The sequence below is a fragment of the Ranitomeya imitator genome, chromosome 1 (genome assembly GCF_032444005.1).
Source record: "Ranitomeya imitator isolate aRanImi1 chromosome 1, aRanImi1.pri, whole genome shotgun sequence".
Lineage (NCBI taxonomy): Eukaryota > Metazoa > Chordata > Amphibia > Anura > Dendrobatidae > Ranitomeya > Ranitomeya imitator.
This window is the reverse complement of record NC_091282.1, coordinates 30851341-30870226: the sequence shown is the minus strand read 5'-3', so window position 1 is coordinate 30870226 and position 18886 is coordinate 30851341. Positions and strand designations below refer to the sequence as shown.

At 47.2% G+C, this 18886-nt stretch overlaps 1 protein-coding gene across 2 annotated transcripts in view; it reads right to left on the bottom strand.

Annotated features, from left to right (window-relative positions):
* Window positions 1-18886, bottom strand: part of LIFR (LIF receptor subunit alpha) — a 68891-nt gene that overhangs the window by 31355 nt on the left and 18650 nt on the right. The window contains exon 1 of one of the 2 annotated variants that reach the window (XM_069745930.1): window positions 5215-5346. The exons of the other annotated variant lie outside the window; for it this stretch is intronic. The gene's annotated coding sequence lies outside the window, so the exon portion shown is untranslated. Of the gene's footprint in view, window positions 1-5214; window positions 5347-18886 lie in introns of those variants that run through there. 2 annotated transcript variants of the gene reach the window in all.

Genomic DNA, 18886 nt, shown 5'->3' with positions numbered 1-18886 from the left:
TTTTTTTTTTTTTTACCTGGGTCTAACACCTTTAAAATGTCCTGTATGGGTCCCCTGGAAATAAGAGGAACAAGCACACAGTGCAGGAATGTTTCCGGTATAGGACACATGTGAGACATTTCTTACAGACGTCCAAGACCATGCAGACTGCAAAAGCTGCTGAGGTGCCGCTGACGTCACGTCAGCCCTGCCGATTGGCTGCAGTGCCGTTGCTGCGACGTCAGCCCTGCCGATTGGCTGCAGTGCCGTTGCTGCGACGTCAGCCCTGCCGATTGGCTGCAGTGCCGTTGCTGCGACGTCAGCCCTGCCGATTGGCCGCAGTGCCGTTGCTGCGACGTCAGCCCTGCCGATTGGCCGCAGTGCTGTTGCTGCGACGTCAGCCCTGCCGATTGGCCGCAGTGCTGTTGCTGCGACGTCAGCCCTGCCGATTGGCCGCAGTGCTGTTGCTGCGACGTCAGCCCTGCCGATTGGCCGCAGTGCTGTTGCTGCGACGTCAGCCCTGCCGATTGGCCGCAGTGCTGTTGCTGCGACGTCAGCCCCGCCGATTGGCTGCAGTGCTGTTGCTGCGACGTCAGCCCTGCCGAATGGCCGCAGTGCTGTTGCTGCGACGTCAGCCCTGCCGATTGGCCGCAGTGCTGTTGCTGCGACGTCAGCCCTGCCGATTGGCTGCAGTGCTGTTGCTGCAACGCCAGCCCTGCCAATTGGCTGCAGAGCTTTTGAGGTGACGTTATCCCTGCCAATTGGCTGCAGAGCTTTTGAGGTGACGTTATCCCTGCCAATTGGCTGCAGAGCTGTTGGATGTGAAGTCCGCTAAGGCTACTTTCACACCAGCGTTGTACTCGGCCCGTCGCAGTGCGTCGGGCCGAGGTACCGACGCTAGCAGTGAATGCGCCGCACAACGGGTGCAGCGGATGCATTTTTCCAGCGCATCCGCTGCCCCATTGTGAGGTGCGGGGAGGAGTTCCGGCCGTGCATGCGCGGTCGGAAATGGCGGACCGTCAGAAGCAAAAAACGTTACATGTAACATTTTTTGCTCCCGGCGGTCCGCCACAACCGTCGCACGACGGTTGCGATGTGTGTCAATGTGTCGCAATGCGTCGCTAATGTTAATCTATGGGGCAAAAACGCATCCTGAAGACAACTTTGCAGGATGCGTTTTTTCCCCTAAACGACGCATTGCGACGTATTGAAAAAAACGCTAGTGTGAAAGTAGCCTAACATTTTATAGCAGGACGTTTTCTTAAAAGGGAACAACACCTTTAATATCCATTGTCACCAATATGTGCCCACCAATCACGCAGACCCCATTGTAAAATCCTCATGCTGCGCCTCCTCATGTGTAGTCAGCCGGGTGTACAGTCTGCGCTTCCTCCTGTGTCGTCACCCGGGTGGACGGTTTGCGCCTCCTCCGATGTCGTCACCTGGGTGGACGGTTTGCGCCTCCTCCTGCGTCACGTGGGTGGACGGTCTGTACCTCCTCCTGTGCAGTCACCCCGGTGGACGGTCTGTGCCTCCTCCTGTGCAGTCACCCCGGTGGACGGTCTGTGCCTCCTCCTGCGTCTTCAACCCGGTGGACGGTCTGTGCCTCCTCTGCGTCATCACCCGGGTGGACGGTCTGTGCCTCCTCCTGTGTCGTCAACCCAGTGGACAGTCTGTGCCTCCTCCTTCGTCTTCAACCCGGTGGACGGTCTGTGCCTCCTCTGCGCCATCACCCCGGTGGATGGTCTGTGCCTCCTCCTGTGTAGTCACCCAGGTGGACGGTCTGTGCCTCCTCCTGCGTCTTCAACCCAGTGGACGGTCTGTGCCTCCTCCTGCGTCTTCAACCCGGTGGACGGTCTGTGCCTCCTCTGCGTCATCACCCCGGTGGATGGTCTGTGCCTCCTCCTGTGTAGTCACCCGGGTGGACGGTCTGTGCCTCCTCCTGCGTAGTCACCCGGGTGGACGGTCTGTGCCTCCTCCTGCGTCTTCACCCGGGTGAACGGTCTATGCCTCCTCCTGTGTCGTCACCCCAGTGGACGGTCTGTATCTCCTCTGCGTCATCACCCGGGTGGACGGTCTGTACCTCCTCCTGTGCAGTCACCCCGTTGGGACGGTCTGTGCCTCCTCCTGCGTCTTCAACTCGGTGGACGGTCTGTGCCTCCTCCAGTGTCGTCACCCCGGTGGACGGTCTGTGCCTCCTCTGCGTCATCACCCCGGTGGACGGTCTGTCCCTCCTCCTGCGTCGTCACCCCGGTGGACAGTCAGTATCTCCTCTGCGTCATCACGACGGTCTGTATCTCCTCTGCGTCATCACACGGGTGGACGGTCTGTGCCTCCTCCTGTGTCGTCACTCTGGTGGACGGTCTGTGCCTCCCCGGCGTCATCACCCCGGTGGACGGTCTGTGCCTCCTCCTGTGTCGTCACTCCGGTGGACGGTCAGTGCCTCCTCCTGCGTCATCACCCCGGTGGACGGTCTGTGCCTCCTCCTGTGTCGTCACTCCGGTGGACGGTCTGTGCCTCCTCCTGTGTCGTCACTCTGGTGGACGGTCTGTGCCTCCTCCTGTGTAGTCACTCCGGTGGACGGTCTGTGCCTCCTCCAGTGTCGTCACTCTGGTGGACGGTCTGTGCCTCCTCCAGTGTCGTCACTCTGGTGGACGGTCTGTGCCTCCTCCAGTGTCGTCACTCTGGTGGACGGTCTGTGCCTCCTCCTGTGTTGTCACTCCGGTGGACGGTCTGTGCCTCCTCCTGTGTCGTCACTCCGGTGGACAGTCTGTGCCTCCTCCTGTGTCATCACTCCGGTGGATGGTCTGTGCCTCCTCCTGTGTCGTCACTCCGGTGGACGGTCAGTGCCTCCTCCTGCGTCATCACCCCGGTGGACGGTCTGTGCCTCCTCCTGTGTCGTCACTCCGGTGGACGGTCTGTGCCTCCTCCTGTGTCGTCACTCTGGTGGACGGTCTGTGCCTCCTCCTGTGTAGTCACTCCGGTGGACGGTCTGTGCCTCCTCCAGTGTCGTCACTCCGGTGGACGGTCTGTGCCTCCTCCAGTGTCGTCACTCTGGTGGATGGTCTGTGCCTCCTCCTGTGTTGTCACTCTGGTGGACGGTCTGTGCCTCCTCCTGTGTCGTCACTCCGGTGGACGGTCTGTGCCTCCTCCTGTGTCATCACTCTGGTGGATGGTCTGTGCCTCCTCCTGTGTAGTCACTCCGGTGGATGGTCTATGCCTCCTCCTGTGTCGTCACCCGGGTGGATGGTCTGTGCCTCCTCCTGTGTAGTCACTCCGGTGGACGGTCTGTGCCTCCTCCTGTGTCGTCACTCTGGTGGACGGTCTGTGCCTCCTCCTGTGTTGTCACTCTGGTGGACGGTCTGTGCCTCCTCCTGTGTTGTCACTCTGGTGGACGGTCTGTGCTTCCTCCTGTGTCGTCACTCCGGTGGACGGTCTGTGCCTCCTCCTGTGTCATCACTCTGGTGGATGGTCTGTGCCTCCTCCTGTGTAGTCACTCCGGTGGATGGTCTATGCCTCCTCCTGTGTCGTCACCCGGGTGGATGGTCTGTGCCTCCTCCTGTGTAGTCACTCCGGTGGATGGTCTATGCCTCCTCCTGTGTCGTCACCCGGGTGGACGGTCTCTGCCTCCTCCTGTGTCGTCACTCCGGTGGACGGTCTGTGCCAAGCCTGCCACCTGCGCGCTGCCCCAGCGCTGCCTTCATCACATACAATGGGCTCATTAATAAAACACAAACACAACTGTTTATAAAACATATCGGAGCAGCTGCCGCCTGAATCCGCCGCGGTTTAGAGCCGTCGTCAGGATCCAGATGAGACCTAAATCCGTCACACAATAATTATTATTGGAATCGCTCCATTTACAAGTCCGATAGCAAACAAGACTAAGGCTCCCCGTGGCCCCGAACACGTCCGCCCGGGGCCGGGTGTGATACACCGAGCAGACACGGCAGCAAAGAGAAGACGCTTCATCTCTGTGGAAACAGAAAGTTCTACAACCTTCTAGAAAACTTTGGGCTGGTTCATCATTTTTTAAAGAAAAATGTAAAAAAAAAATTCTGCTGAAAACCCAGATTGGGGGAAATTCTTGCAGATGGCACCAATGGGAAGAATCTAAAGACTCTGAAAACTTCCAAACTCTTTTCTTAAGCTACGACCCGGGTCTTACTATTGCGGCACCCCATTCTTTTCACCCCTTTTTCTTTTATCTTCCCTCTCGTGTTTGTTTTCTCTTTTATTTACTTTCTCTGATAGAGCAACTGGGACCATTATCCACCATTATCGGACGATTCACGAGAATTCCGAGTGACATCGTACAACATCTCGGACTCAGAATTCGATTCTCCTGTCTGACTCCGGGTATGTGCACACGTCAGGATTTCTTGCAGAAATTTTCCTGACAAAAACCGAACATTTCTGCCAGAAATCCGCATGCGTTTTTACCGCGATTTTACCGCGTTTTTTGGTGCGTTTTTTCCCAAATGCATAGAATTGCGGGAAAAACGCAGAAAATCCGCAAAAATAACGAACATGCTCTTTTTTTTTTTTACCGTGATGCGTTTTTTCGCGGAAAAAAAACGCATCCATGTGCACAAAACATGCAGAATGCATAATGTATGCGTTTTTATGAGTTTTTATACCTTTTTTAGCGCGAAAAAAAAACATGAAAAAACCTGAACGTGTGCACATTGCCTTATTGGTACTAGTTTATTAAAAGTAATAAAACGGATTCAACATTAAATCTATCTGGGATACATAAAATCTGTCTGAGGAAGGGCTCGGAGTACATAGGTGACAATTTTTTTTAATCTTTTTTGAAAAGTTAAAAAAAAAAAAAAAAATAATGATGAATTAGGCAAAAAAAAAATATGGAAATGCCAAACTCTACCCAGAGTTTTAAACTTAAAAAAATAAATAAATAAAAGAAAAACACAACACAAATAACAGACACAAAAAAAGGCACAAATGGAATGATGAATTTGGTGTAAAAAAACAAACAAAAAACAAACAACAACAAAGTACAATAATGACTCGGACTGTTAATGTTGGACAATGCTCTGTGAGCTAAACATATAATCTGCTGCTCTACTACAATGCGTCAGTGTGGAGTCTAGGCTGTTTAGCTCACAGAGCATTGTACAATTGTATCCAGTACAGTGTACGGAGAAGGAAAACCCAATGTAACTGACAACGATCACAAGATAAGTGGAGAGGAGGAGAAGTAAAGTGATTTACCATACTTCGCAGCACGGATCTGCGGGATTACCGCGGAGTTCTCCTTTAGCCGTCCGGTTACCGATCAGAACACTCGATGATTTATTTCTCTTGTAAGACTGAATTTATTGACGTAATCGGAGGTGATAGTCTTGTGTGCTCTCCTCCAAAACAAACACCTTCCCTGCACAGAACCGGTTGGGTCGCTTTCCCACACGTTTGATTAATAATTGTACCATTTAATGACTTTAATAAACAATAGGCGTGTTGTGTATATACAGGTAGTATATAGCCGGCGGCGAGATGGCACCCGACAGCACTCCAACTATGCTGCAGCTCAGCCAAATCATGTTCATCAGCAAAAGTCGCCAAAGTTCTGGAGATTTCCAAGAAATGAGCAGGAACCCGCGAGAAGACGACTGCAGGTCTGAACATAAACTGCCATGGCCTGAAATCTGCAGCCCGGCGATCGTAGCTCCCACTATTGCCCCCTCCATCAGCCCGCAGCGTCTCGTCTGCAACCGCATTGCAAAACGCATACTAACGCTGTATTCTTTTATCCGCATCAACTTACGCATGACGGTTAGAAAAAAACGCAACGTTTGCGTTTTTTTATGCGCATGCGTTTGATATTTCCAGGAGGGCATGTCTCAATCACCGACACCGCTGCTACCTCATCACCAACGAAGCTACCGCCTCACCAACACCGGAGCTCCTGCAACCCTCAACCTACTGTCTCCTTCCCCATAATCCTGTAGAATGTAAGCCCGTAAGGGCAGGGTCCTCGCCCCTCTGTATCAGTCCGTCATTGTTAGTTTGTTTACTGTATGTGATATTTGTAACTTGTATGTAACCCCTTCTCATGTACAGCACCATGGAATCAATGGTGCTATATAAATAAATAATAATAAAAATAATAATAATAATAATCAGTTCCTGGACATGCGCAGTCCGAAGTACGCAAGCGCATCGAAACGCATTCCGAAGTACGCAAGTGCATCGAAACGCATGCGTACACAAAGACATGCGTACTCATACGTTCCCATAGACAGTAATGCGTGTTTTTTTTTTATTAACGCAATCATCCGGAAGCGCATATTTGACAGAAATTTGCCGCCTCAAAAATTTCTAACACGGTGCGTCAGCCGCGACCCGCGAAAAAAATGCATGCGTAAGCAAACGCGGGCGAACGCATGCAAATGCAAGCACCTGCGCCTACAATGTTAAAGATAGGAAATCAAGACGCATGCGGCGGATGTATGCGGCAGAAACGCTGCGGACACAACCGCAAATGTGAAACCAGCCTAATATGGGTGGGGGACTGCAGACAGGGAATGTTGGGGGTAATAGGAATTTTGAATCTTTTTGGTCTCAGGGTAGATAAGCGGCTAAAACAATCGGCCGTGTGGGTCTATGTACGGACAGCGCACTGACCAAGTGTACCCCTGTCTGAACGAGTCCTTAAGATCTGGAGCAGCCGCAGGTCCGCAGCCTCAAGCATATGACGTATTCAGTAAGGTGTCCGTGTTGCAGCACGGCTTTCAGTGCACCCTCCTGGCACTGCGATTACGTCTGCTAATGGCACTTCCACATAATTCAAGTCTCTCCCAACACGATTCCCCTAAATGCAAAAAAACAACAAAAACAAGACAAAAAAAAACCCAAACACCTCTTAAATGCATGTGCACGACCCTTTTAGACATCGGTGCACCCACCAAGTTTTTCAATCAGAATGCCGGCGGTGTTTTCACTTATTCAGGCAGCGGTTCGGTTGTTGACTCTTAATCAGCCACTTTGGGTCTTTACACTCCTGAAGAGCAAAAAAAAAACCCTAAACATAAGTAGAGCAAGTGGCTCTTACATCACGGTGCACTTCTTCATCGCTTTTCATGTTTACTTTTCCAGGCCGGTTACAGAGCGGAGGAAACTGGAAAAGTTGTCGTGTGCACAAAACCTTTGGACTGTAATTAGTCCTCAATTTTATGCATGTTTGCCAATATTGCCCCAGTATTGTCATTAGTTGTCATTAGTAATCCCTCATGTCACTGTTTAGGAGCGTGTTCACACAGCAGTGATTTTTCTTTAAAAAAAAAAAAAAAAAAAGCAATTTTTCATTAATATTTTTCACTATGTATCACTTTCAATTATCAATGTTTCAAATAATTTCTTTTTATTGACATATAAAAAAAAAAAACTTCCTGCGCCGATACAATTTTTATCCATCTGTTTTGGAGTTTGGGAGTCTGGAAAAAAAAAAAAAACACGGAAAAGAAAAAAACAGAACAGTTTCTCCTAATTAGGCAATATAAAAAATAAATACAAAATAAAGGCATTTACGTCTATGTTTTTATGGAACCTTTCATTTCAGTGGGTGACTTGGATTTACAAGTTTTTCTTTTTATTTCAGATGCACAGATGTGTGAACAGCTCCAAAAAAGACGATAATGAGAACATGAGCATGTTCTAGCCATTAACAAAACAACGAATAATGGGTGTGTTAATGCCAAAAACAGGAGGCAAAACCAGACATCTGAAAAGGGCGCAAGGCTGGAATTTTAGGTTTTTGATAGGCTTTTTGGCAACATGTGAGTTAATCAGAGACACACCTGTGGATGTATTTTAATGCACACCTGAAACACACTGCTTCTTTGCGTAGCATCATGGGAAAGTCTCAAGAAATCAGCCAAGATATCAGGAAGAGAGTTGTGGACTTGCACAAGTCTGGCTCATCCTTGGATACAATTTCAAGATACCTGAAGGTGCCTCGTTCATCCGTACAAAAAATTATACGCAAATACAAACAAGATGGGAATGTCCAGCCATCATACCGCTCAGGAAGGAGATGGGTTCTGTGTCCCAGAGATGAACATGATTGGTCCGACATGTGCATATCAACCCAAGGACAAAAGCAAAAGACCTTGTGAAGATGATGGCGGAAGCTGGTAAGATTGTGTCAATACCCACAGTGAAACGAGTACTGTATCAACATGGGCTGAAAGGCCACTCTGCCAGGAAGAAGCCATTACTCCAAAAGAAACATAAAAAAGCCAGATTAATGTTTGCAGATGCACACAGGAACAAAGATCTTAATTTTTTTGAGATGTCCAGTGGTCTGATGAAACTAAAATTTAACTTTTTGGGCATATTGACCATCGTTTCGTTTGGAGGAAAAAGGGAGAAGCTTGGAAGCCTAAGAACACCATCCCCACTGTGAAACACGGGGGAGGTAGCATCATGTTGAGGGGTTATTTCCTGTAGTAGCGACTGGTACACTTCACAAAATAGATGGTATCATGAGAAAAGAAGATCATGTGGTGATACTGAAGCAACATCTCAAGACATCAGCCAGGAAGTTAAAGCTTGGGCGGAAATTGGTCGTCCAAATGGATAATGACCCGAAGCATACTGCCAAAATGGTAACAAAGTGGCTTAAGGATAAGAAAGTCAATGTTTTGAAGTGGCCATCACAAGGCCCTGATCTCAATCCTATTGAAAATTTATGGGCAAAGCTGAAAAGGTTGGTGCGAGCAAGGCGGCCTATAAACCTGGATCAGTTACACCAGTTTTGTTAGGAGGAATGGGCCCAAATTCCCACCAACTATTGTGAGAAGCTTGTGGAAGGAGATCCCAAACGTCTAACCGAAGTCATTCAATTTAAAGGCAATGGTACCAAATACTAATGAAATGGATGGAAACTTTTGACTTTGCAGTAAGTAATTAAAATACCTTAAACATTCTCGCTCTCTTTCTTTATTCTGGCATTTGGCAAATAATAATTATGGTAATCCTAACTGACCTAAAATGGGAAAGGTTTATTCTGATTTCATGTCAAATATTGAGAAAAACATGCAGATGTGTCTTTATATATAGTGTATGGAAACTTGGTTTCAACTGTATACACGGCCACTCGTACAGGTCTGGAGACCCGAGTCTTTCCGGGAGTTCTTCCTACGGTCCACCACATGCAGGTGTGTGCAGCCGGCCATGAAGAGTCAGACCAGGCACGGATTGGCCCCATGTGCTGATCGGGTGCTGGAGGTGTAACGGGGTCTACCAAGCTGGGGTACCTCTTTCAGTACCACCCCGTGTTTCAGGAGGTCCACTCTGCTTCTGCTAGACTCCGAACGAAGGACGCTGGCAGAAATTTCTTGATTACATGAGAGCATATAAAAGCTGACTGCTTCTCCAAGTATTTCCAGTCTAAGAACAACCTTTATTTACAGCACACAGAATATATAACACAGATACACAGGTCTTTAGAAATACCCTGGTTTAGGGAAAGAGGGGGGAAAAAAAAAAAAAAAAAAGAGACAAGTGCGGCGCTTCCTCTGAGCGTAATACGTTTTTACCAACAAGTTAAAAACATTTCTTTTATTTGTAGTTATGCTCACCTTCTATCGGTAAGAAATGCACGTTGAGATTCTCAAGGAATCAATTCTTTAGGCAACTCTTCTTCGTATGTTGTATAATCCAATAAGGTGTGCAGCTCACTTTGGAGAACTATGTGTTGATCCTGCTTCAGATCCACATAGGTGGCAATTTCAAAGAGAAAAAAAAAAAAAAAAAAACTCCAAGTAAATGTGGCGCTAAGCACCTACGGATTTTTTGAATTCATCCACTTCAAGTGAAAAAATGTTAAAAAATTCATTTATTTTCTCAAAATAAAATATATTTGTAAATTTTTTAAAAAAACAGTACAACGCGTTTCGGCTGCTATTTTTACAGTGCAGCCTTCATCAGGTAGTAAAAAAACAAAAAGAACAAACAATACAATAAGCACTATAAAAAAAAAAATTATTAAATTTAAAAAAATAGCAGCCGAAACGCGTTGTACTGTTTTTTAAAAAAAAATTTACAAATATATTTTATTTTGAGAAAATAAATGAATTTTTTAACATTTTTTCACTTGAAGTGGATGAATTCAAAAAATCCGTAGGTGCTTAGCGCCACATTTACTTGGAGTTTTTTTTTTTTTTTTCCTCTTTGAAACAGATACACAGGGCAGGCCAATAGGAACACAGCAGGCCAGACATACATTACAATAGCCGCAGGGGGCCGGAGCCTGCCAATATTTACTGTGGGAATTACAAAGGTGGGGGGAGATCAGAAAGAGAATATCTTGTCCAGGGGCGCAGCCTGAGGACTGATGCATTTCACATGGAAACTATTATACATACATATACTGCATAACATTCTTGGTGCTGGGGGTGTTCTGTAACACGAGGCATCTTCATTTTCCTGTAGAGTTCTGGTCTGTATACAATAGACCACAACAGTGCATGCTGCCACATTTTTCCTGCAGACCACCAGTTCCCCCATGGGCACTAGCAAAGGGTCCATAGGTGGTTTGCAGCCCACACCTAACGATCTGGACGAGTCCTCTCATACGCCCCATGGATGCCCTCGGTGACCCCTGGCACTGGGACCAGGATCGCTTCGGACGGAATAAGTAGGAAAACTTCACTCAGTGAAAAGTTATAAAAAGAGATGGAACTCAGGGATCAGCTCCACCTGGAGTTCGTCAGCAGGGTGGAAGTGCTCCGCCGGTATACGCGGATTTCTTTGGTAGACCACTACCGTGTCGAAGGGAACTCAGGGATCATTTGCCCTCCACCGAGGCTCGTCAGCAGGGTGGAAGTGCTCCGCCGGTATACGCGGTTTTCTTCGGTAGACCCCTACCGTGTCGAAGGGAACTCAGGGATCATTTGCCCTCCACCGAGGCTCATCAGCAGGGTGGAAGTGCTCTGCCGGTATATGCCGCGCTCTACGGTAGACAGTCACCATGTCAGAGGGAATTCAGGACACGTTGGATCTTAATACCTCAGACCCTCCAGAGATAAGAGGCATCAGAAGTGATCAGCCGCTCATCTCCCGCACTTCCTCGTTAATAATGCACGCTCACAGCCTAACGAGCCTTGGCAGGTGGCCAGCCTCTCGCCTGGGTGCGCAGCCCCATGTCAGCTGGGTTCATCCATGACTGTTGTGGCTCAGGGGAATGATTTTTCCAAAAATGGGAATAGATCCAAGAGGAAAATGTAAACAGCGGAGGTCACGTCTCCAGAAGGAGCTCAGCGCCATAAGTGACTGCACTCAGACGGCTGACGGTCCGCTCCCCACACAGCTGCCTCCATGCAGCCACTCTGCCTATTAAAACTGACTTTAAGGGTTATAGTCACCGTATGCTCGGACATTATCGATCTTCGAGGGAGATTTTTTTTATTTATTTTTTTGAGCTTCAAAGCTCATATTCTTCCAAATTGGATTCATGGAGGATCTTGCCCAGTTTGGCCTTATAGGACGGAGAAGAGGCGGCCATGCTTAACCTCACCTTCAATCACTGTCAGCAGAAGCGCACACACAACTCGTCTCCTAACAGGGATACAGAGCCCCCATCTAGCATTACTGTGGGGTCCCGCTGCTTGGACAACCCAGAGATCCGCAAGTTATTCTATATCCCTATGATAAATTCCATTTTTTAAGGGTTAATATCCCTTTATGAGCACATTCTCACATCAGTTTTTCTTATCCGTGCTCAGGTTATTTTATGGATCCATCTGTTTCTTGGGCAGACTGCAGTATAAAATCAAAAAGGCTAAAATATCAAATTGTACAGTTAATTAAAAAACAAAAAAAAAACAAAAATAACAAAGGAAAGCTCAGGGGAGCGGCGGAAATAAGAGTAAGAACTGATGACTTTTGTCCCCCTTTAAAATTTGCTATGGTTCCTATAAAGCATTTTTTTAAGAATCCCCCATAAAAGCCTATAGGGAAAAGAAGCAATGAAAAACGCACATTTCAACAGAGTATTTAAAAAGAACAGCGAGCAAGAGTGGTCATAAAAACACATCCACCAAACAGAAAAGTGCAAAAAAAAAAACAACAAACTAAAAAAACCTACAGCGAAAAAAAAAAAAAGAGAGGTTCCCAAAGGGCCTGGATGTGAAAAAAAATAATTGATACTCACCTACTGTTATCCACCGTGATCCAGCACAGGTCACTTCTTGTTCTGCGCAGACACGGGAAATGGAGGTGTAACTGTTCCACAACCGCAGGACGGCTCCGTGTTACTGGGGGGGACTTTCGTTTTGCAAGGGCAACCCCTTTAAGCAAAGATCAAGCCTCCTTCTGCCCATAATTTAGCATAAAAAAAAGATGAAAAAGGTTACAGACCCCAAAAAGAGCTCGCTGCTGGATCACTGGTGACTCATTCTGCAGCCTATGTACAGTGATACAAGGAGGATGCAGAAAACAAAATTCTCTACTTATGAGTGATGAGCTGGAATAAGGCGTTATCCGAGCGTCTTCGGCATGCTCGAAATTAATGTTTGGGTGCATTTCTCGCGGCTGTTCGACAGGCGCAACACATGCATGGATCGCCTAACAAACAGGCTAACGCTACACAGGTTGACACAAGCAGCCGCGGGGACTCGAACATGTATTCCGAGCACACTGAAATATTCGCTCATCACTAAAATTCTGCAAAATTCTTAATAAAACACTACTGCAAAAAAACAAAAACAAAAGTGTCCATATCCTTTACGTCTCCGCTAATAATGGTTCAGAATCCGGAGAAAGCTTTTCTGTCACAGCCGAGAAAACAAGAAGCCAAGACACGGAAGCCACCGCAGTCTTCGGCCTCCTCCCTTCCCGCGGCCTGTCAGGACTGTGTGTACAATGGGAAGAACAATATCCGAAGTTTTCCCGCTTTCCTCCAGCAGCGAGGAGGTCAGAGGAGCGGAAATGTGGCCACACTTCCATACCCGGGATTTTTCCATACAAGTTCTCTGCGCTTCTCACTCCCAAGACATTATTTTTCTTCACTCACTATTAACCACATGTTCTCCGCCGCCCTCTGCCAAGAAGAGAAGAAGCAGCAGTGAGGTTGTGCCAAGACACAGTGTCCCATGGTGACACACACAAGTCATGGCGACGAGCCGGGACGTGATGTAATAACAGCCGCGTCGGGACAACACAGGAGGGAAAGAGCACAATGTAACTAAAATCGTGCTCTGGAACACCGTCCAATGCTCTGTGAGCTACACACAGCTATCTGCTGGTTTGTTACAATGTATCAGTCTGGAGTCACAGAGCATTGTCTGCACTGGATACATTGTATCAGTCTGGAGTCACAGAGCATTGTCTGCACTGGATACATTGTATCAGTCTGGGGTCACAGAGCATTGTCCGCACTGGATACATTGTATCAGTCTGGAGTCACAGAGCATTGTCTGCACTGGATACATTGTATCAGTCTGGAGTCACAGAGCATTGTCCGCACTGGATACATTGTATCAGTCTGGAGTCACAGAGCATTGTCCGCACTGGATACATTGTATCAGTCTGGAGTCACAGAGCATTGTCCGCACTGGATACATTGTATCAGTCTGGAGTCACAGAGCATTGTCTGCACTGGATACATTGTATCAGTCTGGAGTCACAGAGCATTGTCCGCACTGGATACATTGTATCAGTCTGGAGTCACAGAGCATTGTCCGCACTGGATACATTGTATCAGTCTGGAGTCACAGAGCATTGTCTGCACTGGATACATTGTATCAGTCTGGAGTCACAGAGCATTGTCTGCACTGGATACATTGTATCAGTCTGGAGTCTCAGAGCATTGTCTGCACTGGATACATTGTATCAGTCTGGAGTCTCAGAGCATTGTCCGCACTGGATATATTGTATCAGTCTGGAGTCACAGAGCATTGTCTGCACTGGATACATTGTATCAGTCTGGAGTCACAGAGCATTGTCTGTACTGGATACATTGTATCAGTCTGGAGTCACAAAGCATTGTCTGCACTGGATACATTGTATCAGTCTGGAGTCACAGAGCATTGTCTGCACTGGATACATTGTATCAGTCTGGAGTCACAGAGCATTGTCTGCACTGGATACATTGTATCAGTCTGGAGTCACAGAGCATTGTCTGCACTGGATACATTGTATCAGTCTGGAGTCACAGAGCATTGTCTGCACTGGATACATTGTATCAGTCTGGAGTCACAGAGCATTGTCTGTACTGGATACATTGTATCAGTCTGGAGTCACAAAGCATTGTCTGCACTGGATACATTGTATCAGTCTGGAGTCACAGAGCATTGTCTGCACTGGATACATTGTATCAGTCTGGAGTCACAGAGCATTGTCTGCACTGGATACATTGTATCAGTCTGGAGTCACAGAGCATTGTCCGCACTGGATACATTGTATCAACTATGAGATTAATGCATCAGTCACTGACAGCAAGAACAGATACGGAAAATAAAGAAAAGACAAAAAAGTAAATCAGAAATTTGTAGAACTTTACTTTCTTCTCACTGGAGAACAAAGCCTGAAGAGAAGCAGTAAATGGCTCAATAAACATCAAATGAAATGGGCCATTATTATACAGTTGTGGCCGAAAGTGTTGTGTCACCCTTGAAATTGATCCAGAAAATAAAGTATTTCTGCCAGAAAATTATTTCCTTTGTGTGTATTGAAACAAAACAAACACAAAAAAAAAAAAAAAAGATGTAAATTGGACATCATTTCACACAAAACCCCAAAATGGGGTGGACAAAATTGTTGGCATCTTTCCAAAAATTGTGGGTAAACAACTGTTTCAATCGTGTGATGCTTGTTCACACTCACCTGTGGCAAGTAACAAATCACACTTGAAACCAGATAAAAAAGGGAGATGACGACTCAATCTTTACATTGTGTGTCTAAGCATGGAGAACAGAAAGAGGAGAAGAGAACTGTCTGATGACTTGAGAACCAAAATTGTTGAAAAATATCAACAATCTCAAGAAGTTTACAATCCTAAGAAATACTTCATTTTCTGGAACAATTAAGGGGGCCAACACTTTCGGCCATGACTATAGGTTGGACTTATGGGACGATTCAGGCTCCTTTGTGGAACATCACAGACTGTTGCAAAAAAATAAATGTGAATTTTTACTTCGTTTTCACCCCTAAACCTACAATAATTAATCATTAACGCAGCATCTGATACATTATCGGTGACTTGTTCAAAAAAAGGAGTGAAGCCTTGTAACATTATTTTTTTCCTGCAGGAGGGTAGGGAAGTCGTTTTTTTTTTGTGGATCAGTATTACACGCTGCTCTCCTTGTCCTGGAGCATCGCACCACCGCGACAGTACGGGAAGTCGGAGCGAGTGTTCGGGAAGGAGAGACCTTCCCGGAGCAAACATGGACGCTGTCATTACCAGCTGGAAATATCAACCTTATGTAACTGGCAGAGCCGGGACGGCCACTAATCCAGGGGAAAAACTGCAGCGATGACATCTGCTGGAGAGAAAAGCCTCAAGGGACATTCATTATAGGAAGAGGATGACGAGCGACCGCGGAAATCAGGACTGTAACGCGGCCAAGAAGTTCTCACCCACCCAGCTGCCCCGGGAGGAGCGGAGTTCTGCTCGGCCACTTAGTTCTTTTTTCAGTTGGACTTTTTGCAGGGTGGAGAATAATAGTTTGTAAATTTTCACCATAATACGATTCCGGCTTTAAAATTGTGCAAGTTTCAGATGCGGATTCCCTAACGATCTCCCTAACGACCCTCTCCACACGGAGCGGAAACAACGCAGGAAACTCGGAGGGTGCCGCAGGCCGTCACCTGGGACTACACATGGAGTTTTTATAGCAAACACTGAGCAGAAACTTTACAAATCTTCCTCGGAAAAAACAAAAAAAAACATTTCCAATGCTTTTAACACTAGCAATTAGCGCTTTCCTCTGATTACTGTCAATAGAGGTGGATGGCACTTGTGTAACAGTCCCAGAGGCTGCTGTACTGGTACGTCCCATGTCAAGAAGGGGTTAAATAAATCTGTCTAAAAGTTGTTGTCCGCGCCTGCGTTTATGCAAAAAAAAAAAAAAGTAGCATAAATTGCTTGGGGGAAAAAAAATGTTGGCCATGAGATGTACATAATACTTGGAGTCACACACGGGCGCGATAAGAGCGCTGTTATTCTATTGTTTTAGTACTTTTTAAAAGTATTGTTTAACAAAAAGTTCTTAAAATAGAAAAGTCTTGTTATTCCAGCTCTTTGGAGAACTTTATGCTGAAATAAAAGGGAATGTTAATTTCCTGACACAGAATCAATCGGTTCACGTGACGGGAGTCGGCTGAATTTTATTCACAGGTCATGGACAGAATAATCATCTTCTCCAATAATGGTGAACCTGATAGGAACGAAGCCAAGAGACGGGTCAGGAAAAAAGCAGAAAAGCTTCATACATGGAAAAAGCAGTGCAAGACCCCGGTGGGGCGCTGGGCTAGCGACCGCTGCTCCCAGATACACTGGATTATTCACACACTTTATAGGTTTAAAATAGTCCTAGAAAAATGGCATCTAAAATTACTGATTAAAATGACACATGGTGATGAAATCAGTCTTGTGGTTGTTGTTTAATGCTTATTTTCAGTCCAGTCCCGGAGCGCGAGAATATCATTAACTCAAAACTGCAAATAAAGAGTAAACAACAACCACAAGACGGATTTCATCACCAGGTATCATTGTAATCAGAATAACGGCTCCAACCTGACACTGTCTGTAGTTACTGAGCACAATACTGCTGACAGGTTCCCTTTAAAAGAGAACCACTTCCGACATCACTTCCTGCTTTTTAGCCATTGGCTGAAGCTGCACCTCCCAGACTCCCTGCTCTACGGCCATTGGCTGAAGCTGCACCTCCCAGACTCCCTGCTCTACGGCCATTGGCTGAAGCTGCACCTCCCAGACTCCCTGCTCTACGGCCATTGGCTGAAGCTGCACCTCCCAGACTCCCTGCTCTACGGCCATTGGCTGAAGCTGCACCTCCCAGACTCCCTGCTCTACGGCCATTGGCTGAAGCTGCACCTCCCAGACTCCCTGCTCTACGGCCATTGGCTGAAGCTGCACCTCCCAGACTCCCTGCTCTACGGCCATTGGCTGAAGCTGCACCTCCCAGACTCCCTGCTCTACGGCCATTGGCTGAAGCTGCACCTCCCAGACTCCCTGCTCTACGGCCATTGGCTGAAGCTGCACCTCCCAGACTCCCTGCTCTACGGCCATTGGCTGAAGCTGCACCTCCCAGACTCCCTGCTCTACGGCCATTGGCTGAAGCTGCACCTCCCAGACTCCCTGCTCTACGGCCATTGGCTGAAGCTGCACCTCCCAGACTCCCTGCTCTACGGCCATTGGCTGAAGCTGCACCTCCCAGACTCCCTGCTCTACGGCCATTGGCTGAAGCTGCACCTCCCAGACTCCCTGCTCTACGGCCATTGGCTGAAGCTGCACCTCCCAGACTCCCTGCTCTACGGCCATTGGCTGAAGCTGCACCTCCCAGACTCCCTGCTCTACGGCCATTGGCTGAAGCTGCACCTCCCAGACTCCCTGCTCTACGGCCATTGGCTGAAGCTGCACCTCCCAGACTCCCTGCTCTACGGCCATTGGCTGAAGCTGCACCTCCCAGACTCCCTGCTCTACGGCCATTGGCTGAAGCTGCACCTCCCAGACTCCCTGCTCTACGGCCATTGGCTGAAGCTGCACCTCCCAGACTCCCTGCTCTACGGCCATTGGCTGAAGCTGCACCTCCCAGACTCCCTGCTGTACAGCCATTGGCTGAAGCTGCACCTCCTAGACTCCCTGCTCTGCAGCTATTGGCTGAGGCTGCACCTCCCAGACTCCCTGCTGTATGGCCATTGGCTGAAGCTACACCTCCCAGACTCCCTGCTCTATGGCCATTGGCTGACGCTGCACCTCCCACACTTCTTGCTCTCCCTCCTCCTGGATGCACTTTGCACATAACACCAGCAATTTTCAGACCTTTCTGAATCATATGTTTTATTATACTTCATCTGATCCAAAAGGCAAAGATAATTATTTAGGATAAGGGGTCTGAATGCATACAGGGAGTGTCTGAGAGGTGCAACTTCAGCCAATTGCTGCAGCAGGAAGTGATGTCAGAGAAGGGGGTGTGGTTTTAGCAACTTCTGCTGTAAGGTCCAGTGTGCAGCAGTAGTTGCCATTTTCTGTGGTGTTCAAAGCAGACTGGAAATGTGCATTTGAGGGATCAGAATGGAAAAAAATGGCCCTGGCAGGTTACATGACCCCTTTAGCTCCATTTTACGCCTTATAAAATCTGACTTTAATATTAAAACCACTAGTTTATAATTTGACCAACCAAAACTACAGAAAAACCATCCTGTTTCCAGCAATGCAATAATCATTCATATCTGTCTACATTCCATGGTAAAAATTAAAGTTGGCTAAAACATATATCTCAGATTTTCTCCAGAAACAGCCCCACATCTGAACATAGGTTGTGTCTGGTACTGCAGCTCAGCTCCCTGGAAACCAATGTTACCAAGCTGCAATACCACACACAACCTGTAGTGGCACTAGAGAGCAGACACTTTTTTGTAGTAAATAGATAATTCCCATTAAATGTCCAATGATTTGAAACTCAGATGTTGGTGACTAGGTTTGTATATGGACCCAGATTTCATGCATGCCTCAATAAAAAACAGGTAGAAACACCGCCCCCGCTAAGGTACAACCAACACTGGGAAAGCAAAAACTCCTGAGGGATCCAGATCAAATATTAAACTAAACAAAACACTTCAAATGAGCAATAAAAGATTGGGCAAATGTCTGAAAACACAAGTTAAATATTAGTCTATTAGTCCAAAAGATTCCAGACTG